We start from the raw sequence: 21,573 nt of genomic DNA, 5'->3' as shown, positions 1-21,573 counted from the left end.
AAGAGCAGCGGGCAGGACAGTCGGTGCCCAGAGCAGGCAGGGCCCACACTCCCGAAGGATTCTCAGGAGGAGACGAAACCAGCCAGACCCTCTCCTCCTAGAGCTGTCATCTTAGAAGACAGAACTGCTCTGTCACTTTGTGTGAGCGAGAGGTGGTTGGGACATGGTGTGGAAGAAAAAGGGGTTCTAGGGAAATTAACCTCACAGGGGGATCTGATCATAAATTCCTAACTGGGCAGGTCATGGTGGATAGTCATGCCCCTGGCCTTTAGTAAAAGGTTTATCTTTGCCTGAAGCAGGCCCTGTCCATTGTTCTGGTGCATTTAGTTTAACAAACCTTTGAAATAAGCATAACCACCCTCAAGAAAGCACAGAAACTTGTTAACTATTGGATAAGTAATCCAATGCCTGCCTTACCTTCTCCCACCTCCTTGTAATCTTCCTTACCTTCCCTCCTTAATTTCAAAGACATAAAAGAGACTGTGAAACTGTCATGCTCAGGAGCATTTGAGCTCTTGCTTCCCAGTAATTGTCGTCAGTTTGGCTCAAATAAACTCATAAAAATTCTCTACAGGTTTGGACATTTCTTACGTCAACAATGGATACAGGCAAGGATGTTTATTCATTTATTTCACAAACATTTATTGATGCCTACTACTTACTGGGGGCCAGAGGTGAATCAGACAAACATAACCCCTGCCCTCGTGGACCTTGCTTCTTGATGCACTTAAAATATAATACAAACTCCCTACTGTGGTCCACAAAACCACACGTGGTTCGGTCTCTGTCCTCCTCTCCAACTGCATTTTGGGCCCCTCTAACCTCTCACTCTTCTCTAGGCACAAAGGCCTTCTTGCTGTACCCTGAATGTGCCAAGTTCATTCCTGCCTCAGGGTTCTTGCATTGGCTGTTCCCTCTGCCTGGAACATTCTTTTCCCAGATTTTCCTTCTCATGGCTGCCTCCTTCTAGTCATTCCGGTCTCAGCCAAGGGGCTTCCCTAGCAGAAAGCAAAGTATTCCAGGTGATGGGAAAAGCTTGTTGGATAATCCTGAAGTGGGAAAAAGGTGGAAAAATAAAAGGAAACCAGTGTGGCTGGGGCAGAGGGAAGAAAAAAGAGAAGCGATTTAACCTGAGTTTCCCTGAAAGCCACCTATGGAACAAAGGCTGTGATCCAGAGAGTAGGGGTGAGGGTCAGACACAGAGGAGAGCTCATAAGAGAGTGTATGAATGTGTCACTGAGTTAGTTACAGCTTTAAGCAACCAGGGAGCATTCTGCAAAGATTTATGGAGGGTCTCGGACCAGTCACCTGGGACAAGTGAGAGGGAAATGTTTATCCAGTGGTTCCCACCCCCTTTGTCAGGAGTTGTCTCCAGGATATTAACTACCCTGCACTTCAGGCTGCAAAGCCAGCAATACCCTGGCCACAAAGAAGCCCTGGAAGAAAGCCAGAGAGTAAGGTCGGGAATGTGCTGTCAGGTCGGGCCCCATGAACTGGTTAAAGCCAGCTTGAAATTGTTTGTCACAGCGTGGCCAGAATAAGAGGTAAGGCTGGGCCAATTTGAAGTGGAGCACAAGAGGTGTCCCATAGAGTAAGAGGGACACTATGTGACACTGGAAAGGGAGGCTGGAGATATGAAGGATAGCTGTGTATGTCCAAACAGGGCGGGCTGGGGGGGGGGGGCAGGTGTCAAGCTGGTCTGGGCAGGCACATGTTCCCAACACAGGTGGCAGAAAGAACTGTGGTGGTCTGAGGTCCCACAGGGTACCTTCGCTTTGTGGAGTACTCAACCAGGCCACTGCCCACCCCTTCGTGTGCCAAGGAGGCAATTTCTCACTTTTGGGGAAATTTACTAAGTATTCCACAGTGTCATTCCATGAGAAGGGTGAAGAGGGAGGGCATTAACTTGCTCCTTAAGGTACTTTCATGTGACCTGTGCTGAACAAAAGGCTGGGAAGGATTCTCAGTGTTTATCACGAGACTTGGGCCTGGTGTCTAAGTGTACACATTCGTTTAGGATCCAGTATCTATTTACTGAGCATCTACTATGTGCCACACACTGGGGACTCAGGCAGTTATTAAGAGTCCCATGGCCCCTTCCCTCACCAAGCCCACATCCCAGTAGGTGACATGCAGACCTGGGACATGTTCCGAACACGTTTCCATGTGCACGTGGCACAGGCATGTGCTACTGGTGGAGGCCTGTGATGCTGCTTTGCTTCCTCCACAATCTAAGCCTGTCCCCTCTCCCTTCCTCTGGCACCCCCAGCCCCACACTGAGAGCCCCAGGCAGGCAAAAGATTCCAACCCCATTGAAGGGGGGGCGGGGGCAGCTCATTCTCATTTCTCAGGAAGTTTAATTTTGCCAACAGCCAGAGGCAATGACAGCAGCTCTGGAAATACTCTGACCTGGGATAGGTAGCCCAGAAATAATTGATTCTTTGAGTGTTTTATTGGAAGGTGCACATGCTTGCTGCTTCTTTAGGGGGCCATTCCCTCCCAGGGACGCTTCCTAATGTGAGGAATGATTTAGGCCTGTGAGGCTGGTGGGAGCTGTTTCATGGAGAGGGGAGAGGGTGAGTCAGCCTCAGGGACATAACTTGTCCATTCTCCTTCCTCCAAAGCCACGTATTCAAGTAGAGGAGTTTGGAGAGCACCTGCAATCTGTCTGTCACATGCACCAAAGTCTCACCGACCTTGTGGTCACACACTTTCCCCCAAGGTCTGCCTCAAACCCCCTACTGTCCTGGAAGCCCCTTGCTGTGCTGGCTGAGGGTGAGTGGCCCTGAGCCTCTAGCTGAGCTCTGAAGACTGCTATGCTCTCGGGGTCTCCCCCTGGCCACGGTCTTTAGTGCAGGACGTCTCCTCCTGCTCTGAGTAGGGACACAGAATGTTAACGATGATGAGTCCAGATTTCCCTAGTGTGGAGCCAGCCGGATGGACCCTAGTGCCACATCCTGGCTCAGTCCACCAGACCTGTGACCACACCAAGATGGCCACCTCCTCTACGGATGTTGTTCGATGTTAGGGGAGCGAACATGAAGAAAAAAAATGGCTATAACAAACAACGAAGTTTCATTTACCTGCCCCAGATCTGGTGGGCTCTTCTCAAGGCCATTGAGACTATCTCCCTGGCTTCAGCCCAGACAGGGAGTACCACCCAGCCTCCCTAGGGATCCCATCCTGTACCCCTAACTTGCTGGGCCCTTAGCTAGGTCAATAGGTATGGGGAGAGGGGCTCCACCTCCATGCAACCATTTTAGCTGTGTGCTTTAGCTGAAATCCTCTGGGGTTACAAGCCTATAAACTGTATTGTCCCTAGAATAATCACCCTTCATGTAGGGTATGCTATGGTCTTAGGGATAGACATAAGGGAACGGCTGTCAGGGTGGGCGCAGAGAGCCAGGGCCCAGCTGGGTGTTCTCTGGTGAGGGACCCAAAGCCCTCCAGGCCTGGGGTGGGCCCCCGGAAGTGCTGTGCCGTTTGGTTCCTTCCCCATCTTGGCTCCTAGAAAACTACTCATTCTTCAAAATCCTGATTAAACATCCCATCTTCTCTGAAGCCTTCCCTGGTCCCTTTTCAGACACAGCAGATCACTCTCCTTGAAGTCACTACCTCACTCTGCAAACGGCCTGATCTTGAACAAATTACTAATTACTACGAACACTCTGTAAAATGCGGGTAATATAGCCCTTGCAGGGTTAGGGAGGAATTAGAGATAATGTATCTTTAAAGCCCAGTCTTGTGACTGGCACATGGTGAAGGCTCAGAAAATGACAAGTCTTGGAGCAATGATAGCAATGATCAAGATTTTTCAGTGGTCTGTTTACACATCTGTCACCTCTAGGAGATGATGGACTCCTGAAGGACAAGGGCCCCAGCTGAGGTTACTGTATCCAGAGCACCCTGGCGGGCTCACAGGGAGCATCCAATGTAGGGTAATAAATGGCAGCATTACCTTTAGGATACTTCAAATAATACTAACTGGCCTGTAGTGTGAGTTCACCGTGTGCCAGGCACTGTTCCAAGCGATTTACCAGAATTATCTCACTTAATCTTCACAACAATCCTATAAGGTGTTATCATCTCCGTTTTACAGATGAATAAACTGAAAGTTAGACAATTTGCCTGAAGTCACACCGTAAGGAGTGAGGGATGGAGGCAGTTTCAGAACCAGGTCCGTCTGACTCCCGAGTTTTTGAACAACTCCGTGCTTGACTGCTGAGCATGCGCTGCACTGTATCACCATCCTCAGTCCACCTGTCTTTCTCTGCTACCTGACAACAGGAACTGGATTTGGCTTACTTATGTAGCCCCTGACCCCGGCACAGATCCTGGCACCACCACCATCACCACCACCACCCCAGTCAATGTTTCTTGGGTAAGTAGATGAGAAAAGGGAGGGAAAAAGGAGATGGTTAAAGGCAGATGGTAGGGCCGAGGTGAGGCAAGACATCTTTTGTTTTGAAGAGCAGTGGGAGGTGAAGCCAGAAGAGGGCTGGAGAGAAGCCTGTGTCCTGGCCCTCGGGTTCACATACATTTTCAGGGGCTCCTTGCCATTCCCATCATGCCACCTAAAAGGGTGTTCCCTTGGGAAGAGACTGGAGCTCTGAAGACTTGAGCTGAGGCCTCAGGTGCTCCCTCCCTCCCAGGAAGCTGTTCCCATCCCCAGGACCCCTAGCCCGAGTTGCTGGGGAGAGAGAGATGTTTGTGCCACATGAGTGAGACAGCATTTGGGAGAAGAGGAGACAAAAGCATCTCAGCATCTCTGTGCCTCAGAAAACTAGACTGTGGGGGACCAGGGAGTCACCCCTTTATCCCTGAACTCAACATTGAGGGCCTGACCTCACTTAGCAAGCCTGTATCCTGAGGGAAGACAACCCTGCCGGAGGTAAATCTCTCCTGTGAGTGAGTAGAATGTCTCTTGTCCTGGCAGCATCTTGGAGTTGGGGCAGGGCCTGCCCGCCCATGGCCAGGCTTCTGGGGCCCTTGACCAGCTGTGTCCTAGCCCGCTCTTCTTCTCCAAGCTCAGCTGGTGCTAGGGAGGGAGAGGGAAATTGAATTTACATTTCCTCCCTCAATTTAAAGTCTGGGCAGCTATTTTAACTGCTTCACTGGAATATTCTTTAATTTTGAGTTTCTTTTTCTCATTACGGCTCGAAAATTAAAATCTCTCTGCCTTGGGCAAGTGAAGGCTGAGTGAGGGATGGCTGCCACCGCCGCACATTTCTTCCTTAAGTCAATTTGGAAACACTGACGGCTTTCTCTCCGGGCAGGTGACCGAGAGGAGAAGACAGGGCAGATTTTAGCCTCCTTCCTTCCCAGAGCGGAGGCATTAATCCTCCATTATTCCTGCAGCCCTCACTGACCTGGCCTAATCACAAATTAGTAACACTGTGCCGTAAAGCTCTTCCCTGCGTATTATTTCCAGCTGGTCCTCACAATAGCCCTACAAGGAAGGAAAGCAGATATTCTTGTCCTTGTTTTTATTCATGAGGAAACTGAGGGCCCAGAGAATTTTACAGACGAGAGACAACGTCTTTGGGTGGGGGTGGTTGAAGCTGGGACCCCTCCCCTTCAGGTCTCCTTCCTTCTGAGAAAACAGCCGGGGCAGAGCCACCTCTCCTCATTGGCCCCAGAACACTGACTGGGAGACCTACTCAGGAGTGGTGGGATCTCAGACAGCTCCTGTCCCCCTCTGAGCTTTAATTTCCTTATACTGAAGAAAGGCGTTGGCCAAAATTATGCCTAGAGCCACCTTGCAAGGCATGTGCCCCAACCCCCGGGGAAGGAGAACCATGTTCTCTGTTGTTTTGCTCCATCTCTGTGTTTCTGGCTCTGTCCTCAGGTGACATGGCCACTGCCCCTCCCTATGTCTTTGCCCTGCTCTTCTTTTCTCTCCACAGATCTCTCCCTGACTTGCTTACAGACTCTGAAAGGATATTGGTCCACATGGGCTCTCCCAGTAGAGCCCCAGAACATACCCTCCATGAGGAGCCTGGGGGAGGCAGTCTGGTGGAAGGTGGTTCCGGTATTGCTTCAAACGCAAGCAACGCACTGTTTTCACTAAACTTATCAGGAGGTGCCAGGGGCCTTCCAAGGTCTGGGACAGGTTCATCTCACTGGGGGACACAGGATCTAGGAACGCAGGCTGGGCTGCCTCCCAAACAACATTAGAAGTTGTGACTGCCCGTCACAAACAGCAGCACCAGCCTTCTAAGCGCACCAGCTCTGATGGGAAAAGGAGTTTCTTGCTCCATCTTTGCCCGATCCCCAGCTCCCTTGGGGATCTGGTACTTTTCCACGGTCTTCTATCCCTTTTTTGTGGGACTCCAGAGAACCAGGAGCCCAAAGCACCATGTGACCCTAAACCTCTCCAAAAACCTCACGTTTTTGTTCCTGGTGTGAAATGACAGCCATTCTCACCCCCTCTCCTCTTCCCTGGGGAGTGGGAGCCAAGGACCACAAAGGAAACTCCAAACCTAACCTGAACCAGCAGGAGGGCCAGTCTGGGCAACCAGGGGCTTACTGAGGCTGGTGCAGGAGGGACAGAGGAGGGAGGGAGGAGGGAATGAGTACTTCCTGGAGATTAAGGTTTTGGATTGAAACTCAAAATGAGAAGGAGGCTGCAGTGTTGAAGGACAAAAAAACTCAAACAGATCTGGGATCAAGTTTCAGCTCCACCTCAAGCTGTAAAATTTTAAGAAACTTCTGGAACCCTTGGTTTCTTCCTTCACTTTCCACAGTGAAGGAAGTGTGATTATCGCATGGTGTTGTTACGGGACTGAATGAAATAATGTACAGAAGACACTTACCAAAGTCTCTGGCACATATTAGGCACTCAGTAAATGGTTGCTATCATTATTATTATTATTGGTTCAGTGTTGTGGTTGTTGATTGAGAAATTGGGGATTGGAGACAGACTTTCTTGTTTGTAAAGACACTCAGCCACGGCACATGGGGGGAAGAAGTCCCAAAACAGTGGGTCTCCACCTGAAACTCTCTGTGGTCTCGTGAAAGCCCAGCCTTACCTCTCTGATGCCATGTTGTTGACTCAGAAATAAACCCCAAGGCTTTTTTCCTTGTGACAGCTCATTTTACACTGGGAACAAACAGCATCTTGGGAAATTAGAGTCACAGAGACTGGGCAGTCAAGTCCCACTCAGATAAAGGGGCCCCTGTTCTGATTCCCCAGTGGCAAGATTGCCGCTCAGGCTGCCACCGAGCACGAGGGCCAGGCCAGAGGAAACAATGGCTGGGCAGGTGCCAAGGCTTTAGAAAAAAACTGAGGTCCCAAGAGAGAAACCAGAGCTGCCCCGTGGGCGCTCACTGCCATTCCTTTTGTGCCTCTCACTCTTTGCTCTCCCCCCGCCCGCCCCATTTCTAGCTCCCCCATCCCTATCTCTAATAAGGCGGGAGAGACTAGGGTGAAACCTCACGTGGTAGAGACACTGTGAGGTAGTTTGGAGTGTTGGGCTTCCCTCTGCATCACTAGGTCTGGGAATCCAAATATGATTGGAGAACTAAGGAAATGGGTAGAGATCCTGAGACCCTGAGAAATGAGAATCCATCGCTGTCAGCTTCACCTCACCCCATCTCTCTTCTCCAATCCCAGTTCCCTATTTCTTCTTTCTCTTCTGGTTGTCTCCTTTCCATTTTCTATCTCGGCCTCTTTGTCTTTCTCCTTTCCTTATTCACAGGCTGGCTCTGCAAGTTTTCAACTTTTGTTCCAAGACCCCCCCTATTCATACAAAAGTGTCTCTCTTTTGGTTTCTTTCTCTGGTTCCTTCTCTTCTCTCTGATTGCCTCACCCAGAAGCAGGGATTCCTGCCTTATCTGATAGAGGCTTACAGGACAGCTAAGCCCCAGGGTTTAGGCTCAGGCTCCTCAGGAGTACATGGGGGCAGGGGCTGGGATGTGTGGAAGAGGGAAGCATGAATTGGCTCATGAGAGCGTCGAGATGGCATAGACAAATGGAATGCGGTATTGATTGGGCTCTGGGTGACTCACCAGTTCAGAGAAGGGATCTGGGAGAGGTGTCATTGCTGGAGCTGGTGGTGACACTGGCAGTTGCACCCCATCTCTGCCCTGAGACTTTTTCTTGCCTTGTTAGTTTCTTTTTGCCTCCCCATTACAGTGCAGATCTGGGGAAGCAGATTTCACCTTTGATGTCATTTAGAACCACAATGTGGTTTTCTTAAACTAAGATCTTCCTTCCCACATCCTTACCTCCACTTCCTCTGCCTGTCTTAGTAGATGTACTAATGTGCACGTGGGCATTCACCGTCTCACAAATGTGTGCACATTTTTTATATGTGTGTACAGCTTATGTGCATATGCGTGCACACACACACACACACACACACTCACTCATACATACTCCCACCTGCCATCTGTTTCTGTCAGTAAGGGGAAAATCTAGACTTCCAAACAATGCTAAGGGACTCTAGGGGGCAGATTCTTCCTGGGAGTGATCTGAGGAAGTACTCCTGTGTGCTTGTCTGCTGGCATTTTGATGCCACGGGCCTCTTGACTTCAGGGGCCATACGCTTGAGCCACAGTAAGTCCCGCATTTGGATAGGCATGTGTGTGTCCTTGAATACTATATGTGTATCTCCAACTTCATAATCCGGGGGAAATTGGGGAGGGATGAGCTTGGCAGGGGACAGGAATATGTGGAGGACAATTGAGTAGGGCTAGAGACTTTAGAAACTGACTCTAAGACAAAGGTCAACCTCATCCCCCTCTTACACGCACCCCCAAATTGACTATATTTTCCTCCTCTACATCCTTCGAAGGGAGTTCAATCTAATTTGTTAGCTAAGTCCCAGGAATCCAGCTTAAAAGTGGGACAGAGGAAGAGTTCCAAATATGAGTGTGAATATTAATGATATGTAAATCACATTGAAATGCATTGAAAGCAAAAATAAATAGCTTGTGGGTCTTGACAAAGAACAATTTAGCCTGAGGTGAAGGCAGTGGAGGAGCCAGAGCCCACATAATGGGGTGACTTCCAGAGTCTCGGTAGAGGATGAACCCCCTCTAGTGCTCGGATGTCCTGGCCTATGACACAGTGGAAATGGTTTGTTTTCGCCATAAGCAACCAACTGACAAGTATTTGTCAAGGTGGATTTTCGGTGAAGCTAATGAAGCTTAAGCTTCATGGCTCCTCATTTACACAGGCCCTTTTCAAAGCCTACACTTAATTTTACGTTTATAATTTTATATTCTTTTTCTTAAAGAGGGCTTCCCTTGTATTGGGGATCCACAAAACCTGGGTCCACCTCCGCAATAAAGAATAAACTCTCTGTCCTTAATTTAATTAGCAGCCTCTTTTGAAACCATCTCTCTCTACCACAGACGCCCATCTATCCGAATGGACTAGTTTGCCATCCAGTCCTCTAGGTGGAGGAGGCCCGGATGACCTCCATGGCTGCCCCCACCTCCAGAACTCCACAATTTGCTGCCCTGAGGCTGGTGTAGAAGGATGCAGGTAACTGCTTTGTTGTGAAAGGGAAGGTGGCCCTCTAGCCCAAACCCTGAGAATCCCAGGGAGTAAGTACCTGATGATAAATTATACCATGTTTCCCCGAAAATAAGACCTAGCCGGACAAATCAGCTCTAATGCGTCTTTTGGAGCAAAAATTAATATAAGACCCGGTCTTATTTTAATATATTATATTTAATATATTATATTAAATTATGTTTAATATATTAAATTATATTTAATATATTATATTTAAATTATATTTAATATATTATATTAAAATAAGACCGGGTCTTATATAATAATATAATATAACATAACAACATAACATAACATAATATAATACAGGGTATAACATAATATAATACTGGGTCTTATATTAATTTTTGCTCCAAAAGATGCATCAGAGCTAATTGTCTGGCTAGGTCTTATTTTCAGGGAAACCCGGTAATACCTTACATTTGCAGAGCCTTTGAGAGTTTCTAAAGGGAATGTGTCATTTGATCTTCACAACCTTGAGGCAGGGAGGAAATGATTGTGGAGACTTATTATAGATGAGAAAACTGAGGCTCTGAGAGGTGAAATTACAATAATAATAACTCAGATTCCCGGGAAGTTTACAAATATGATTACGTATTGTGCTTCTTTAACCTGCACAACAACCCTGTAAGATAGTACTATTATTGTCCTAATTTTGGAAAAGGGGACACTGTACAGAGAGGTTAAATAACTTGTCCTAGCCTGACTAAAGAGTAGCAGACCAAGATTCAAACTCAGGCAGTCTGGCTGCAGAGTTCTTGCTCTTAATCAGTTCACCACTCAAATAACTCATTCATGGTCCGGGCCAGAATTCAAATCCAGATGTGTCTGACGCCAGAGCTTTTTCTCATCACCACTTAGCAGTACCACCTCCTTAATGAATCAGAAAGTGCCAGCTGCTTGAGGCCAGGGCCCTGGAGAGAGGGACAAGACTACTGGTGGGTCCAGCCAGGGAAGGAAGAATGAGTCCCAGTGTTCTGGGCTGATAGCTCAGGGCCAGCAGGCTGTGAGCCAACAGCAATCACAGACCTGCGAAGAGTCTGGGAGACTTCATCCCTCCTGAGCCCTCAAGAATTCAAAGTCTTTGACCACCTCTCCCCACACCTGCAATTCCCTGACAAATGAAATCAAGATTATGGTCAGAGGTGTATGTAGAGAGATCACCATGGCAACAAAGTAAAGGATGATGGGTGGGGTTAAGGTAAGGGTGAGACAGCTGTGAACATCCAGGAGAAAAGCAATGAGGTCCCAAGTGAGCCAAGGGAGTGACTGTGGTGTGGAGAAGAGACATGTTGCAGGAGTGAACGAATGAAGGGTGGACAGGGATGTCTTCTTCAAATGATACAGCGCACCTTCAGGCCCCATGGAAGAAGAGGGCTAGAGAGTGTGGGGGCAATAAACAACGAGGCCTATAGGATGAGCGGCCCCTGGAAGCTGCCAGAGGTGATAACATCCCATCTTCCTGCTCTCCGGGCCCCCAGTCAGGCTGGTCCCCACCGGTGTGTGTGTGTGTGTGTGTGTGTGTGTGTGTGTGTGTGTATACAGAAGTGTCAGCCCTGGGCTCTGGGGCCACATCACAGGGAGGTGAGCTATGGGGAGCATCAGGGAAGTGTGATTTAGAGTCTCATTCCCACTGCCCTTCACTGTGCTGCAAGGACAGATCAATGTAATATATAATTACCGCCGCCCCACAAGGCTGCACTATATACAGAGCTCCTCACCCTCCTCCCGCACCCTCCTGCCAGCCTACAGACTATAAATCAGTTTTCAATCCTGAGTGCTACCTGTAAATGTTCAAGCTCAGGATCCTCGCCTCATATTCCTGCATCCCTGGGGGGTGGTTCAGGCTCTCAGAGGCTCCCACTCCCCCCAGTCCTGATTCTGACATCCTTTCTATCCCTGATTGATAGAGGGAGGGGCAGCTGGGAGCTGGAATTGGCTTTAAGGTCTCTGGAGCCCTGGCTTTGGGAGTAGGGGTGGGTGGCTGTATCTACCTGACTCAGCCAGGTCTGAACTGGACACTGCAAAGCGTGTGGGGCTATGGACATTATCCGGCTCAACATGGCAAAAAGGCATTGAAACTGACCCCTCTCCCTCCCCGAATGGCAGCCTCTTCCCAGTCCTGCAGGCTGTGCCAGGAGGCAGGTGGGCACCTTCCCTGGAGAGTCTCCAAAGAACAGCACCCTCACCATGGGTGATGTGGGTGGGGGTGAGGAGGCACCAGCTATGGCTTTACCCTGAGCTGGGGTGGGAATTCCCATGGTATACCTTTGGGGTGATAAAAGGACAAATCAAGAGAGGCATTCTTGATTTGTACCTAGCAGTTACCTTGAGGACTTTGATTCTCCCTTAAAAAAAAAAAAAAAGTTGGCTGCTTTTCGTCCCTTTCCTGCCCCTCTTTGCGGGGATGACGGCAGTAACCTCCTCACTGGTCTCCCTGCATCCACTAAGACCCGCCTAAAAAATCCTCCTGCTGAATGGAGGTCAGATCACGCCTCTTGCTTCCCTGATTCGACCCCTCTGTGAACTTCCCTTCTCCCTTAGGAGAACACCACGTTCCTTGCTATGGCTCACACAGCCTGACCCTGCCCAGCTTAACCATGTCGACCTCGTCGGGTACCACTCCTCCCCTCATTGCCTTACTACAGCCATACCACTCTGCTTTCCCAGCACTCCTGCCACAGGACCTTTGCACTGGCAGTTCCTGCAACCTGAAATGCCCTTCCCCTGGCTCTTACTCTTCCAGGTGTGTTCCTGTGTCATCACCCTTCCCTAATTACTCCATCTGATGCAGGTCCCCTTTCTATCTCAGCACCCTATCTGTTCACTTTATAGAACTTATTATATATTATATCATTTGTAATTCTGTATTTATCAGCTGTTTCCTCATTTTTATATGGGTTTCCCCCACGAGACTGGAATCTCTGTGAGGGCAGGGGCCACACAGTTTTGTTCGCCGCTGTATTCCAGGTGCTTAGCACAAAGCCTGGCACATAGTAGGTATGCATTATTTTTTGTAAGAATTGAATGCACGGGAGGTGGCTGACAGAGAAAGTCTTAGAAGTTGAAGCTGACTTTACCCTCCATTGCATCCCCACTTGGAAACAGCAAACAGAGTCATCCTTTCCTAGGAGATCAGACTTGCAGCTCCCTGGGGGAACTAGGAGGGTTCCCTCTGGGGTCCTTGGCCCTTTTTCCTCTTTTAGGAAAACTCTTTTAGCTGTGGCCCCTTCAGGTTGTTTCTGGAGCTGGCGGTCCACGGACGAGGGGTCAGTGGCTAATGTTCACCACCTCCCACTTCCCATCAAGATCCCGGGGTTGCTGCAAAGCACGACCCCTCCTAACTGATAACTGTGCCCACCAAAGGGGGCAGAGGAGAGGAGCGAGGAAGAAAGAGGGGGTGGTGCAGGCCAGGGACTCAAATGGGGCCAGTGATGGGAGGCCGAGGAGGCAGCTCTTCCACACGTTATGATGTCCTGTCCATGAAGCAAATGCAAATGGACTGAAAGCACCTTTTGAAAAAGCAGCTTTTATTGAGGGAGCTGCTTTAATCCCTAAATGGCTTTATGACCACGAGGAGCTTCCTGGTGGGGGAAATGTGAACTCACCGTCGGCAACCGCCCCGCAGTGCCCTAGTCCCTGTGCCTTTAGATTCCAAACATGCTTCTTGTGGCTAATGGAACTCGCAGATCTCTAACCTCTGCTTCCACATTCCACTGCCCTCCCCCACCCGGAGTCTGTGGAGCCTGGCCCCTGGGTTTGCAAGAGATGGAGGCTGCTGGATGCTGCATCGCAGGCCTACATGTTGAGGGAATTCCGGGGGCTGTAAGCAAACGAGTGTGGCTACAGCAATGTGGGGTCCCTGGTATAACAGCACCTTGGCATGTAAAACATCCCTGCGTCTGTGTGTAAAGCTGTGTGTGCTGTATGCACCAGTGGGTTTGTGTCCATTTACACACACCCGTGGGACCAAGCGTCAGTGTTTGCGTCTGTGCGGCTGCGTGTCCGCCCCCTGTCTGCATCCATCTGTACTCCTCCTCAGGTTGTGAGGGGGGCTGCCTCAGCTGGAGAGTCACGCTTTTTCAAAGACTAATGACTTTTATCAGAATGATAATGAACTGATGACACATGGAGGCCTGTGGACTCTGGAGAGAAACCAGAGAAGAGCAACTGGGGCCAGAGTGGAGGCTGGCAATGTGTGGGGGCTCAGGGACCTTGTCTCTCAGAAAGCCCAGTCAAGCTCTGTTCAGATTTTAGAGGGTAAAGGGATGGGGACAAAAACGGCCCAGCGGGTGTTGGAAACACGTTATCAATATTCCCAGCCTGGCCTACCTGCCTCTTCTGGAACACTGCATTCCCTGCTTTGCTGACTCTCGTCCTCCCAAAGCACTGACCTTGACTATGAAGCTATGAGGGGTAAGAGTGGCTATTCCACTCTCCCAGCCTCTGTCACTCTGGCCCTCACCCCAAACCAAGTCCTGCCCAGAGATAGAGAGAGGGCCGCTCCTCTGTATTGGATAAGATTCTGAAAGGGACAGGAACACATAAGCAGGGCTTGGAGCACCAAAAACTGGAAAGTTGCCCTTTGGACATGGAACCTGTCAAGCCTAATTGATCTCGATGATCTTTCATAATGAATTTAGAGCCAGGTGAGTTGTCACTGGAAAAAGGAGAGGAGAGTCCAGACGTTTGCAGAACATCCACAGTAGAGAGCCCTGGATTACAAAGCAGGAACTCCTCTTATTGGTCAGAGCAGAATAGGTGCTTCCCATCTCCTAACAGTTTCAGATATACTTCATGCAGACCTGGACTTACAGCACACGGGGGCTCACCTCACACTGGAAGCTCCGCCACCCTGTGAGAAGCAGCCACTTCTTCCCAAGCTGGAGAGCTCCACTCCCTTAGCACAACCTGGCACATAGTGAGTGTTCAGTAAATAGTAGTTGTTGTGAATATTAGCATAATCGCCTGGTGGAAAGTCTCTGAGGGTGGTCCCTGCAAAGAGGGCTAAGCTTCTAAGACCCTGGGAGTCAGGAGGGGCAGAGGCAGTGAGAAGCAGGCATGTTTTCTAGTGGGGAAAACCCACACAAGATGCTCAGCTGGAACTCCAAGGAGGCAGGGACCCTGGCCTGCACAGTGGCCTCTCCTTCCCCTGCCCCAGTTTCCAACGGGCATCCTTTCGCTGGGCCCTGCCGGGAGTCTTCCCCCTGTCCCAGGCAGGCCCAGTGACCTTTCACTAAAGTCTGCAAATACATTCTTGGCGAGTCTTGGAAATGAAATTGTGCTCAACATTTGTATAGGGCTTTTCTGACGCCCAGCCTTTTACAGACATTAGCTAATTAAATGGAGGAGGAGGGCCCGGCCTCAGCAGACAGGGCCTCCAGGCCCTCCTGTCCTGGGCAGCCCCAGTCTCATTCCTCCCTTATTTCCCTACAAGGTTGCACTCTAAGGAGGAATCCACTCCTGGGGAGTTGGCCCCTGAGTCAGAAAGCAAAGGGAGGAGGGAGTTTGACAATAGGTTGAGTAGGTAAGTGTCTTCCTGGGGTCATTCTTTCCCAGTCCCAACCACATCCAGCAACTGCTCAGTCTGAAAGTGAAGTTATGTGTCTGCCATGAATGGGTCAACCACCTTCTCCCCCTTTGGAGAAGGACATGAGATCAGACAGACAGTAACTAGAGCCAGAGCAGGTTGTCAAAGACCCTTCCCAGCAGGCTAGAGGCACACAGCGGTTCGGCCTGGTCTAGAGACAAGGCCAATCTCTCAGCCCATATGGGAGTCACAAACCTGGACAGCAGCTTCTAGATTGGAGAGAAGCACAGAAACCTCTGTTCCCCATGCTCTTCCTGGCTACGAGGGCTGGAGGGAGGCCATCCCAGCATCAATGGAATTTCTTGCACTGCCCACCCCCCATCTACTCCCCACCATCAGACGCTGTCTGTGCCACCAGTGAGTCAGTGAATGGAGCTGGTCTATAATGGGCAGCAAGCAAGTCAATTCCTACTTGGGGAGGAGACAAGGAAGGGAGGGGGGAGGGAGACAGGGAGATACTTAGACCAAGAGAGAAACAGAGACCAGTTATAGAGAGTGACGTAAGGAAGAAATCAGCAATATTTCAGACTGAGGCTATAGGAGAAAGGGAAGAAAGAAGACTAGAAGAGAGGGGAGAAAGAACCAGTTCTACAGGTAACAATAGTACCAAAAGTGAGGATTTGATCCAAGGACAAATCCCCCCCAGGAGGCCTGAGAGAGTTTCCATAGGCCCCTGGAAGGAGAGCCACGTCTCTTCCTCCCCACCCCCAAAGGACAGCATGGAAGCTGCCCACCTCAGATGTGCAGGTTTCTTCAAAAGGCAGGTGGTACACATTCTCCTCCTTGATCCCATCACAGGGACTAGTTGCCTGGCGACTTGGCCCCTCCTCACACGGAGAGTATATCCTGCCCCAGCCCACCCTGATCTCATCAGCCTGCCTGGTGCTGATTGGGGAGTTAGCAATTCTGGAGGCTCCACCAAGTCCAGCAGAGCAGGGCCTGACCTCCCCTCACCATAATTATCTGTCACATACAAAACAGGCATTGAACTTCAGAAAACCAATTAAGATTTGAGAGCCAGGGCACAGGAGCAGCAAGCAAGAGTCCAGGGAGCTTTGGAGACAATGGGAGCCAACTCCAAGGGCAGAGCAGTACCTGACAGCTCCCTCCTCTCAGGCCCAGCCCCCAAAGCTGCAAAACTCCTGCAGATGCCACAGAAGATGAGGAGGTCAGACCCAAGGCATTTGGTTGGCTGGCTGGCTGGCAGGGGCAGTGAGCACTGGGATGGTTTCTTCCCTTTTGTGACCAGCAGCCTAACAGAGCCCGGTTTCTCTCTCCGTAGCCCTTTCTGGTTCCAGAAAACCTCAAGAGCTTCCCATCAAGTTACCAAGGCAACTGCAGCCCAGCAAGATTCACAGTGATGAGGGAAAGAGAGCAGAGACTGACAGCAGCCCCAGGACAGGCTGCCAAGGTGGGGGCACACATCTCAGGGTGAGCAGGGAGGCAGAAGCTTCGGGCCAGAGCAAACATCCCCTGCCTCCCCGTCCAGCCTGTTCCAGCATCTGTTTTCCTGCAGTTTTTGTGTTTACACAGCCTGGGTAGATGAGAAGACAGCATCAAAGCTTCCCTCACTGTCAGGTGGGGATGAGGGGTGCTTCTCCCACAGTTTCCCAGAATGGCAGATGTCACGGCTACTACCTTGAAAGGTAATGGGGCCCCGCCCATGGGCACCCTGCTTTTTTGGTTTGTTTTTGGTTTTTTATCTTTTTTTATTTTTTGTTATTTCGTTTGTTTGTTTACAAGCACCCTGCTTTTAAAAGCCAACGGAACTCTCTTCCATAACCACCCGCTGTCTCCATGATGGCCCCTTGGGAGGCAGTGTTGCTAAGGGATCCTGAGCACAGGCTGCTTTGGAATCAGAGAGAAGTGGGTTCGGCTCCTGCTTGGTCACTTTCTAAGACTGTGACCTTGGGCAAGTCACTTCTCTCTCCACCTCAGTTTCCTTAGCTGAAAATGGGGATGATATAATGAATTCCCAGGACTTCATAATATACACATAATGTGATTGCTCATGGATCAGTTTTTAAAAAAATAAAGCTGTTAAAATTTTATCATCATTATTACGATTTTAATTGTTATTGTCATTAAGTGTGTACCTCAGTTTACTCATCTGTAAAATAGGGATCATGATTTAATGGGTTGTTTAAAGATTATACAAGATAAAGCATGTGAAATGCTTAGACCAACCCCTTACCGTAGAAAGTGCTCAGAATAGGAGCTGTTATTATTATGATTTCTATATCCCGCTTCTCACCACAGGCCGTCAGATTCCGTATCAGGGAGCCATCACTGAGCTAGTCCAAACTCCTAGTTCCCTAAGCAGGAGGGGCTATGAAAATGAGGCTTCTGGGATGGTAGTGGGTGGGTGGGTGGGTGGGTAGGTGGGTGGGTGAGGAGTGGTCATTTCTAACACCTGTGCCAGTAAATTTCCAACTCACTTCTAGATCAGGAATGAGCCTGTGACTTCTGCCTTCCCTCACTTCCGTCTCAGGAGCCTGAGGTTCCCTTAGCAGGATGATGTCCCACTAACGCCCAGCACACTGGAGAAAAGGGGTAAACAGTCATTTAGAATGGAAAAGGTTTTGTCCCTACACAGAGGGCCAGACGCCAGGCTCGGGGAGGCAACACAAGAGATTGGATGAGAGGACCACATAGGCGGGGCCACAGTGACTCTGAAAGGTCTTTTCTTGGTCCAGCTGAGGCCTTATTTGCATAAGGAGACCTCAGATATGGCTGACCAACTACAGACTGCTCCCAAAGCCTCACCGTCTTCCTTCTTGAAAACACCAACATTCCGCCAGGGCCCAGTCACACTTCTGACCTTTGAGAACCATGAATAGCCTGCTCTGGGACGCAGACCTTTCCACATATCTGTGCCTCACTGGTCCAGTCACACCCGAATTGCACAGGTGGGTGTCCCAGGGGTCTCCAGTATGTGCCACAAGCTAAAGGGTGGGCTAAAACTGCAGCTGGAAGAACTTAGGGGAAACCTCGGGGAAAATGCCCTAGTTGAAAGAGCTGGGAGACACCTAACCTCTACAGCCCTAGAGACCTTGAAAGGTCATGACTCAGTGGGGGTGGGCTGGGGCTGTCAGGACCCTGAAAACACTGAGGGAGAGGAGGCAGTTCTCATGCCAGACCTGGCCAGGGCCCCCAACACTGTCCTTATCGTTCCCTTCCTCTAACCCTCCTCCTCCATAGTCTGGAAGACCTGCTGCCTTAATGTTCAAAGTAACCCTGAGGCCCTACAGAGCTGGACTTTAGGGAGAACCAGTGACTCTGGGCTCTGATGTCAGAAACCAGGTTCGAGGATAACTTGGACTTGTCCTCCCCCAGAATAAATGCAGAAACTTGGGCCTGTGCCCTCAGCTCTGCTGGCAATAAGCCTTTGTCTCCAGTCCAGAGAACCCAGCCTCCCCACTAGCACCCTGGCCTGGACTCTCCCCATTCTGTGAACAGACAGGACATGGAGGTACCAGAGCCAAAGGCCAGGCGTTTCTTCTGGGCACTGCATGCAGGCATCTTACCCTCCCTGTGCCCGTAAATCAATGCCCACACAGGCTCTGTCACTGGGAAGGAGGAATTCCTGAGGGTCGGTGCTTCAGCATGACTGGGTGGAGATGAGGACATCTGAGGGAGACAACTGGCAAGAAAACAGAAGTGGGGCCTTGAAAACAGCTGCTGCCCAGAAAGCCCTGGCTGTGTCAGCTACAGGTCAGGAAAGGACCACGTGTGTACCACCGACCTGCTCAGCACTCCATGCCTCACCTCATCCCCATCTGACTCGCAGACGAGTCCAGGAACAGTCACAGAGGACTGCGTCAGATCAGGGAGAAAGAAAAAGCCCCCCACCCCCACCCCAATTGTGAAGAACCTAGTGGGCAAGGCATGGGCCATAGCCACACAGATTCAACTGGAAGTCATTCTGAAGAAAATTCAGCGCCCCAAAGATAGCCAAACCAGGGTCAGCTGCTGGGGCTGGCAAGGGGCCAGGAGTTACCACTGGCCCCATCTGGCACTGGCCATGGAGCCTGGATGGAGACCTGCCCTACTAGCTGATCTCCCAGAGGCAGAAGTCAGGTTCCTTCTAGCCTGAGGAATCAGGGACGAGTCAGAAAAGCCAGTTTTCTCTCAAGTCTCTGTCTCTGCCTGCTGGAAAAAGATTGCTTCCAGCTCTCAAAGGGTCTGCCCTGCTTACCCTCAGATTGACACGTGGACAGGCAAAATTTCCAGTGCTCTCAGAGTCCAGGCTGCAGACAGCAGTCCTGAATCTTCTCCTGGGATGACTCACGAGTGCCCCCTGCTGTCTGGTTTCGCTGAAGCCCGTCGTGGGGGGAAGAAAGGAAGGAGTGTTAAACGCAGATTCCAGTTGCCCCAGCAAAAGGGGACACGCGTTAGGCTGCCCGCTTTATACACTGCCAGAGCCTAATCAGAGCTGAACTTCCCCAGGGGTCACCGAGGAGGGGAATGTCTAGAGAGCAATCCATCTGGGAGGACAACGCATGAGGGCCCTGCAGCCTGGCCTCCGGGCACCAGCCCGAGCTCTGATGAGGGCTCTCCAGGCTGCATAGGTCCCTGGCTTCAGGAGAAGTTATGTTCTGCGTAGCAAAATCCCTGCCTCCTCTGAGCCTCGAGAGAAGAGGCTGTTCCACATTCAGAGAATCATCTCAGTGAGTGTGCAGTGGGGGCTCTGCAGCCTTGTGAGCAAAGGAGAGACCCCACTTCTCCCCAGAACTCCCCCAGGTGCCAGTGGGACACCTCCAAAACTCCCACTGATGATACAGATTATAAGAGACAATAATAGCTGTTTGCAAAAGGACCTCTGGCTCCCTGTCTGCAGGTCCGTCAGGTCTCTTTAGCTCCAACAGTCTATGAGCCTATAGGATTCCACAGCCGGTCCTAGTGGTCGGCTTCTCTCCTCGCCACCCACTACTCCCCACTCCTAGTTCTTTCTTTCATCTGATTTAAATCCATCTTGTTACATGCTGAACAATGGCAGCTAGTAGAAAGGGTCTTTGTCCAACACTTCCTATTTTCAAGTTCAGAGAGAGAGAGAAGAGACAGGACACTGAGAAACCAAGGGAAGAGGAAGAAGCAAGAATGAAGAATAGAGAGATAACCAAATATTAGGTTGGTGCAAAAGTAATTGCGGTTTTTGCAATTATTTTTAACCTTTTAAACCGCAATTACTTTTGCACCAACCTAATAAAATCCAAATAAACATCTGAGGAAAACCATCTGACTGGCTGGAGAGGTGGGGAACAAGCCTCCGCAGTCTCTCGTCATGTTCCGTCTAATCATTTCATAGCTGTATGTCTGTGCTCGCATTCAATGTAGGAGTGAGGGCACACACACACACACACACACACACACACACACACACACAGATTGTGGGGAAGGCCTGTCTGTGGGGGCGGGGGGGCAGCAGTCCTCTCTTAACCCAGACAGTTCTGCCCCCCACCTGCATGATTATCTTCCCTGCTCACATCCCCCCACCTCCCAGCCTCCACGCTTTACAGCACTAGGTCCGTGTGCTTTCAAAAGAGCTCCTCCCTGAGTGCCACCTTCAGGAAGTGCTGCGCTGCTCCAATGAGGAGATGAAAGGGAAGAGCGCTAGTCCTCTTCTCTCCAGAGCACTACCCCATCAAACAGCCCCCCTGCCCCTCTTTCATCACTGCCAACAAAAGCTGCAAAAGCAGCCCTCCTCACCCTGAGCAGTGGCCTGCAGGGGGTGGGGTCAGCAGGATTCCCAGCAATGCCAACACCCTCTGCCTCCCTTCCCTCCACAACTGAAAAACAAACAGGAAAGCCCTCCCGGCCCATCCCTAAGGCCACTTTGCAGTCACCCCAGGTTCCCAAAATCCCTACCCAAGCTGCCCCTAACCCTGCCCTCCCAAGGGAGCCTATATTTCTCAGACCTTGGAAGTCACTCCAGGATATCTCACCCTGAAAGACAAATCTGCTCTTGGAATGCAAGGAGACAGTGATGAATTTGCCCACACTCTAGCAAGCTACTTCCATTAACTCCTATGTCCAAATAATTTCTTTAAAACACCAAGGATGAGGTTGGGGGAGGGGAAGGCAAGTCCGTGACATCAATCTTCCATGGGGATTCCTCCTTCAAACCTGGCCAGGTCTGGGCAGGAGAAAAGCCCTGCACACACACAACACACCTACTCTGGGGGCTTCTGGGACAAAGCAGTGGAAATGAGACCTCACCTGCTCACCTCCACCTGCAGCCTCACAGTGCCTCCTCTGACCTAAGTTATTTTCCACTCACCCCCCCTTGGGTCCCTGGATATGGGCTCACAGAGATATGGGCTCACACACCCCTTCCTGGGTGTTTCAGGGCTCTGGCTGCTCCTGGGCAGGGTGGAGCTGCCTTGGGGGGGCACCCTGTCCCCTCAGGCAGACAAGAGCAGCTCCTATTTGACCAGCATCCAAGGGGACCCAAAGG

The 21,573-nt window shown here is 50.4% G+C and overlaps 1 protein-coding gene across 1 annotated transcript in view; it reads right to left on the bottom strand.

Annotated features, from left to right (window-relative positions):
• Positions 1 to 19,333, bottom strand: part of CTNNA1 (catenin alpha 1) — a 229,159-nt gene extending 209,826 nt beyond the window's left edge. Inside the window, exon 1 of the mRNA XM_033095903.1 lies at positions 19,315 to 19,333. The gene's annotated coding sequence lies outside the window, so the exon portion shown is untranslated. The remainder of the gene's footprint in view (positions 1 to 19,314) is intronic.
• Positions 19,334 to 21,573: the final 2,240 nt, after the last annotated feature.

This window comes from Rhinolophus ferrumequinum, chromosome 24, assembly GCF_004115265.2.
Source record: "Rhinolophus ferrumequinum isolate MPI-CBG mRhiFer1 chromosome 24, mRhiFer1_v1.p, whole genome shotgun sequence".
In the NCBI taxonomy this organism is placed as follows: Eukaryota; Metazoa; Chordata; class Mammalia; order Chiroptera; family Rhinolophidae; genus Rhinolophus; species Rhinolophus ferrumequinum.
This window is presented reverse-complemented; position numbering and strand designations above follow the sequence as displayed.